The sequence below is a fragment of the Tachysurus vachellii genome, chromosome 6 (assembly GCF_030014155.1).
Source record: "Tachysurus vachellii isolate PV-2020 chromosome 6, HZAU_Pvac_v1, whole genome shotgun sequence".
Lineage (NCBI taxonomy): Eukaryota > Metazoa > Chordata > Actinopteri > Siluriformes > Bagridae > Tachysurus > Tachysurus vachellii.
In genome coordinates this window covers 3,159,671-3,167,711 of record NC_083465.1, presented here as the reverse complement: position 1 = coordinate 3,167,711, position 8,041 = coordinate 3,159,671, and positions in this window count along the sequence as shown.

Here is an 8,041-nt window from a genome sequence, read left to right as displayed (position 1 = left end):
TCGAGAGCGGGAAAGACGGTCACGTTGGACACCCTACACCCTCTTCGCACCTGAAGAGCTGTCAGAGGTGATTATATTGACCCTCAAGCTGTTCCTCGGGGAAGAGATCTCTTCACCATTCGGCCAGAGAGCCAGACTTCAATTGGGTCGAGGTGTCCAGAGGTGATGCAGGAAAGGCATCAAAAATACTATTCATTCTTTTACATGATCATTGTAAAGATGACAAAAGGACAAGCCAGTCCTTGTATTTACAGTATGTATTCTGGCTCTCTTCCTCTGTCATTCATTTAAGGGGACAGGAGTGTGTGTGTGTGTGTGTGTGTGTGTGTGTGTGTGTGTGTGTGTGTGTGTGTGTGTGTGTGTTTGTAGTTTATAGTGTGGCCTGGTCAGTTGGTCTGCCAAGTGCCCACATTTCCCACAGATCTATAGCTTCCTTTCCAATGTGGAGTCACACACAACAAGACTCAAGTTATTTCACTGTGTACCGTCAGAGCACCAACGACATACCGCCAATGATCTAAACCTGAATCATGTGTAAAGGTGTTTGCTTTCTATGAAATTTTAGGGGCGATTCATGGCTTTGGTTTGATCCTGAGCTCGGGTTACTGTCTGTACTGTCTGGGTTTTGCATGTTCTCCATGTGTCTGTGTGGGTTTCCTGTTGGTTCTCCAGTTTCCTGCCACCTCTCAAAAACATGCCCCTACTGTAAGTGAGAGTGAGTGTGTATTTACATTGTCTATGTAAATGACTGAGTAGATGACTGAGTTAAATAAGTTTTAGTCAGAACTAGAAGTTGAAGCCAGTTTAGTTAGATGTTGGTGACAATATCTATACGAAAGAAAAGGAAATGCATTAAAGTAAACTGAATATTATGGCTTGATAGAAACTCCAGAAAAGCAGCTTGTGAGATGTGGTTGAATTTCCTGAGTAATCTGCCAAAATCCCTCTGTGTGTTTTTGACAGTAAGTGAAGCTTGTCTTGATATTCTCTCTCTCTCTCTCTCTCTCTCTCTCTCTCTCTCTCTCTCTCTCTCTCTCATTCCAAGCAGACTTCTTAATATCTAATGAAGCTTGTAGGCAGGGTGCTATTGCTGCAAGTACCAACACATTTGTCTGTTGAAAGGATACACACACACACACACACACACACATACATACAACTGCCTCCCGGCCTCCCCTGGTACATCAATAAATAAACCAAATAGCATTAAGCATAACTTGAACTATATGACTGGGGCTTTAAGCTAATGTTATTAGTATCAGTGTTTTCAGGTTTGGCCATTTAGATGAAACCTTAAGCCTGCGAGGGAGTAATTTGGCCATGAGGAAATTGATTTTGACCATCAGCACTTTCTGATTCTCAAACAGAGTCCAAAGCTAAACGGGTTCTTTTCTGTTAACCACATTAGCCAGGTATCCTCTGGCCTGGCTGCCAATGATTATATGTCCACGGTGAGGGATTGCAGGTTTGTGCAAATATGAAAATGATCATAATGCATGCCTGGAAGAGGAAATTAAAGCCACCCATTACGCTGGATGAAAATAGTCCATAAAGACATCAGGGCTTCTATTTTGGCTGTGATTTTTAAATACACATGATTGTGAGCTTAAACTTCAAAAAGCTAAAAAAAAAATATGGATCTAAATGTTTCCTTTTTGGTTCGGGCTTATGGTTAGGTTTATGTATCGATTCGTGTTTAATGAGTGGAGAAACTCACAAAAAAATATAGTGGAGTGTGTGTGTGTGTGTGTGTGAGAAAGCTTGACATTTTGAGGCACGTTCTGCCAGTTTCCATGAGGAACATTCTTATTTCCACATCACACACAAAGCCAAATGATTTTGTCGATTTGGTTTTTCCACATGAAAGCTACACTTTTCGGTTAAGTTTGTGTGGAAGAAAATGTGCAAAGTTAGCAAAAACACACACATTTTGACTCAGAATCTAGTATACACACTGAAGAGTCAGAATAACATAAAGCCTACATACTTTTGCTAAAAGAGAGCGAGACACACCTCATCCATTGTCGACCATCTCCAGGGTTCGTGTGGCCGCCGTTCCCTCCAATGCGGCTGACCAACAGGAGGCATTTACCGTATTCGCTGTTCAGCACAGAGCGCAAACAAATGCAAAACAGCACTAATGGCAGAAAACAGCCCCGAACCCACAGCCCACTTCCAGCAAATGCAGCTAACCACAGTCCGAGGAACACAAAGTGCAGTCTGAATGTGCGGTGTGCCAGCGGTTCAGCGTCATCCACTGTTTGCTTTACGAATTCCAATAAATACACTCATATCAGCGAAGGAGAGACTCGTCAGGAGCTCTCATGGGTTCCCCTGGACTCGGAGCATCTGGAACATCAACCTCAGGATCGTTCTGATTTCATGCATAAAATATTGAAATAATACAATAAGCTTATAATTCATGAGTATGGAACAAAATTCTGCGAAGCCACAGCAACAAATTAAACGAGGGGGAAAAAAGGGACTATATTGTTTAGAAAGAGCAGCAAACTCTACATTTGTTCTTCTACAAACCCTTTCCAGACCTCCAGCACGAATGTATCTGGAAAAACAAAGACATTTAAAATATCACTTTCTTTAATGAAATACAAATGATCGTAGATAAAATCCGTATCATGTTCACTTTTGGGAATTGTGCCTGAAAGTGAAAAAAAGTGACCCGGGTTTATACTCTGTAGAATAGGGATCTGATTAAACCAAGTGCTCACTTAAATTTCTTGCTTTCAAAGTCCAAATAACTCAATAAAGTTTCTTATTAACAGTTAATCAAAGAAAGTTAGTGAAAATTCTTTATTGTTGAGTAAGCCGCCTTTAGCGAAAGAATCTACAGAAATTCACATGATGCAGAAAAGGATCTGCTACACAAGCCATGATGGTTCAAAACAAAAATCTAATTTAATAAAAGGATAAATCAAGGGCTTTAACATGTTTGCTTAAGCAGACTTCCTGTCTGTAGGTAAAACAGACTCAGCAAATTTGTGGAGAAAATATCTGTCATCTAATGCCACAAAGTTCTCATTAAAAAAGCCATAAACCCTCTATTTTAGTATCCAGAGTAAAATATAATAAACATTCTCACTCTCTGAGTCTCTCGCTCTCTCTTCTTCTGCCATCTCTTTCTGTCTTCCTTCCTTCCTTCCTTCCTCTCTGTCTCTGATTCTCACTCTTTACCAGAGTCGTTCATGGGTAACGCTGGCATCTCTACAAAAAGCCAAAGAGATTAAAGCAAACGACTGAAGTAAGTTATGAGGAAATTGAAACGATTAGGTTTTATTGGAAGCCTGGCCCTGGTGCAGCGAGGCGGGCGCCTACGAAGCAGCGTCGCTCGACTGTGAAACTATAAAGCCACAAAGACAAGACACTCAGTGAAACGCTCCGATTAGCCACCGGTTTTGCCTTTGAAGAGAGAGTAGAGCCCTGCAAATTTCACCTCCGTGTTCCCAATTTAGATTCTTATTAAAAGTGGAATCTAGAGTCTAGAAATCATTTTAACAAAAGAAACATTTATGAGTTGTTTTCTCTGTTCATTAAATCATGTACATTTTGTTTTTCCTTCTTTTTCTTTTTTTGCTTCTTCTAATTCTGCTCTTGGTTTTGATTTCAACTGCCATGCGTTGCTTTCTTTGCCTGATGATAAACCCCTTCTTGGTTTCTGATCTCCGGTTAGTCTGATTTCAGTCATAAATAAACATCTATCCAGAGCTCCATCACCTTGTGGTATCAAGGTCATTTTCTGAAAATACTATTAGAATAGATTTTCCTGGAATATCTTCAAATTGCTAACCTAAAAAACGTTAGCGTTTCATCCTGAGCTCGGTGCAGGGTGTGTATATGTTCTCCTTGTGTCTGGAGGGTCTCTGAGGACTGACTAAGGTGAAGTGATCCTTAGTGTGAATGAGAGTGCGAATTTGTGTGAAAAGTGCCTAGATTTTTTAATAAAGCGGCAATTCTGGGCAGATTTAAAACCAAACCATCTCTTTTTGTGTGTGTGTGTGTGTGTTTTTTTTTAAAGCAAAAGAAAAGGTGAGTGGGTCAGCGATCCTGTAGCTCACAGTTTATCCATTGCTCTCAGTACATGACAAGAGGTTGTACAGTCATTCCAGCCTGTGCAATCATTCAGAACATGTGCGCCGCTTGATTTCCGACTTTGACTACCTCATGGGTTTGGGTTACAAAGCCATATCCCACAGTAGCGGTCTGGCCTGAGGCGATTAGCATCTGTGATAACTGTACTGGGTAGAGTATGCCACACTGGGACACACACGTTGGCCACAACCACCAAGCTCCAACTACCTCATCACTGCATTAACCTTGATTTTTAAGTCCTACCTCGCAACACTCTTGTGTCTAAAACACCTGACATGGGTTAGCTAAATGCACGGGTGTTTAACAAAATGGTAAATCCTGTGCATTATATGGAAGGAACTAAGCCTTTTTAAGGGCCCAGTGAGAGAGAGAGAGAGAGAGAGAGAGAGAGAGAGAGAGAAAGAGAGAGAGCTGGATGTGGCGACCACAAAAGTCTCATCTGGCGCATGTTCGCCTCTGTACAGGGGCGCAAACCGTCACGCCAACCAGAGGCCAATCTCAAACCACCGTAACAGGGGAAGGGAAGTGAGCTCATGCACCATGGCTTGGCACTGTGCAGCGTGGCACAGCAGCTTTCTAATAACCCACGTGCATGTGCGTGTGTATGTGTGTGTGTATGCGTGTGTGAGGGTGTGTGTTTGCCAAAAGCCGCTAACCGCTGTGGGTGAGGAAGAGACCCTCGGTGGACCAGAAAGAGAGGATCATACTGGATGTGCTCCCCTTTTTTGTAGAAGTAATTATATTTCATGCTTACAGTTGGCTCACGCAGATTAACGATGTGGTCCAACTCTCAGCAGAATTACACAAGAAGCAGATACAGCGTGCCTACTAGCGGGCCTATAGATGAGCTTGTTTTTTCAGGTTCTAGCGAACAATTCCGTGATTGTAAGATGAGCTTTACATCATTTTAATATATATTCGATGATATACATACATATGGCTTTCTAAAAGATCCCATCAATGTGTTATTTTTCCAGCATATTCCATAAGTTCCTCTTGTAGCCTCTTCCATGAAGATAAAGATGCAAGGCTACAGTTTGGCGTTCTCCACTGTAATAATAAAACATCCAACAGCGATGATGTAATCCTTGCCAACAGTCCTGAAAGATATTCCATAATCGCTGAATGAGAGCAATAAACCAAAGGCACTAGCGGTTCAGTGAATCTCTCAACCTTTCCTGGCAGAAAGAGAATTTGTCCAGTAATATGGAATCGTAACAGGACTCCACATTACATCCATTTTATTTAGAACACTCATCACTACAGGGTCTAACTTGTCTTTGTGCTTGGTCTAGGTGCAGTCAGTGTTCCAGTTCATCCCAAAGTCAGAGTCAGGGCTCTTTACAGGACACTCGAGATCTTCCACCTTCATTAGAATTAACACAGTATGTCTTATTGGAGCTTGCTTTGTGTGCATGCATGTGGAATTCTAAGAGAAACATCTTCATATGAGTGTAATAATCATACTTTTGGCCATATAGAGTACATTTACATTTACAGCATTTGGCAGACGCTCTTATCCAGAGCGACTTACATTTATCTCATTTATACAGCTGAGCAATTGAGGGTTAAGGGCCTTGATCAGGGGCCCAGGAGTGACAGCTTGGTGGCCCTGGGATATGAACTCGCAACCTTCCGATCAGTAGTCCAACACCTTAACCACTAAGCTACACTAAGCTACTATCAAGCAGATTTTTTTTTTGGTCTGACTGATTGAACCTAGACTGATTAATTATTACGCACAGAAGACTGATGAGATTTTCAAACTCAGGAACATGCAGGTTTGTGGATTTACAAAGCAGAACCCAAGCAAACCGAAGTCCGGCACAGAGCTGCCTTTCCTGCTTTAAATAAACAAAGATGATGTGATGTTATCCAGAATCAAATATCTTTTATGCGTGATGTGAGATCTCAGAGCCAAAACCTTGACCTTGGCCGCACAAACACGGTGTGCTAAATTAGCAAAAAGTGGATAATGATCATACCCTTGTCTTTCACCAGTGTCTTGTCAGTTACATGGTTGGATATAATGTGTATATTATCTGATATGTCAATGGCATGATGTTGCCTTCAGAGACTCTCTTTTGGCTATCAGCATTTTGCCTTCTGAGGCACTGACTCATGAGCAGCACGAGATCGAGGCGGGGACACGGCTTGTCATGTACGCTGAACTCAGATTTTCCAAACCTTTTCAGCTCGCCTTGCTTTTTTAAAGGAAAACCGCAGCAATTTTCCCTAAAAAGGATTTAATAACAAAAAGGAAAAAAACACATTTTGTAAGGTTTAGGGTCATTTTATTGTGTCTTTGTGTTTAGTTATGGTTCGCTGATCTTGCAGCATCGGTCTCGTGCTGGCTTCTGGTCAGTTGTGGACTGCACTTATCCAATATCAGCGTCAGCTCTGTACTGAGACTGGATTCTGGATTTGGTGTCACTTGTTAGTCACTTTGGCTAAAAGCTTCTGCTAATTGAAAAGATATAAATGGACAAATGTACAATCTGGCATAATTGATCTGATCATTGATCTGAGTTCTTCTCCTTCCTTCGTTCCCTTAAAACCTTTTTACTCTCCGAGTTTAAAAAAATATATACACTTATTAGTTCAAACCTTCGTATAAGAAAACGTGATCAGATCACGCTGTGAGATTTAAGAACTGACTTGTGTTTGGTGTTTGATCAATGAAAGGATGGATAACAAGCGTCTTTGGTCTGGGCAAAGTCAAGAGTTTTCTCTCTCTCTCTCTCTCTCTCTCTCTCTCTTTCATTTTATGTCCTCAGTGATCTTCACCATGATACAGGGTTATAAGGGGTAGTGTTTCTCCACAGCTGTGTGTCCACGGGCTGTTTGTGTGTCGGCCTCGCAACGCAAAAACCTCCACAACGGCCTACTGTTCAGAAACACGCCATCTTATTAAGGTCAGATAGGGAAAGAGGGATGGGAAAAGCATTTGAATGTGGGAGTTCTTGTCCTTTATAGAGCTCCTCACATTTGTGTGTGTGTTGTGTTTGTGCTGCATGTGTTCCTTAAGGTGACTGAACTGCTTTGTACATTTTTCTAGGCTTATTTATAATGCACCTAAATTCCAATTTCTCTGGCTTTGATTCCCATTAGGTTCACTTTTGTTCTTGTTTTGTGCTGCACTGAAACACTTGAAATAAGTGTATTATGGGATGCATGTGATGATTGTCATGACAACCAGAGTACTTTCATTATACTGTATACGAGAGTCACTTTCATCTCATCATCACACTGTTGATTTTGGTCAGAAGTTGTTCAGTTTTCTCTGACCACAACTGCGAGCGTAATTACGTCTGTAATTCAAATCACAGGTTGCATGAATAATCCTTTATGGTTTCTATAGTAACAGTGTATGACAGATGCTCCATGTGAAAGAGCGAAAAGGGGGATGTTTATTGAGCATTCATGAAAAGGAGATTCTAGTAAAACTGTAAATTTTAAGAATGCAGTACTGAAGACTTTGGTATCCGACAATGATGCTGGAGCTGCTATAACATATGTGCTAACAGACATAAAAAGCACTGGATACATGTGATGTAACTGTTAAGAATAACTTCTCTCTTTATTGGCAGTGTTCAGTATATCATGTTTTAGCACTAAACAGAGCTCTCCTGTCATCATTGCGCGTTGCGTAGCTCCCCCTACTGATCTGTCTTTCAGAACTTGTCTTCAATATCTAAAGGCTCATGATATGTCACATTAATCATTTAGTTACAAAGTTCCTCATTAAACTTGATGTACAGCTGTTCCTGTAGTGAGAGAACAGAGGCAACACTGTTCTCTGTGCTAATGATCAGAAGGTTGTGAGTTTATCAGACAATCACGAATACTCTCCATGCATCATTTCCTCTTCTCACTACAATAATCACATCAATAAGGTTTGTAGCTGAGCTGGCGTGCGTTATACTGACTTTTT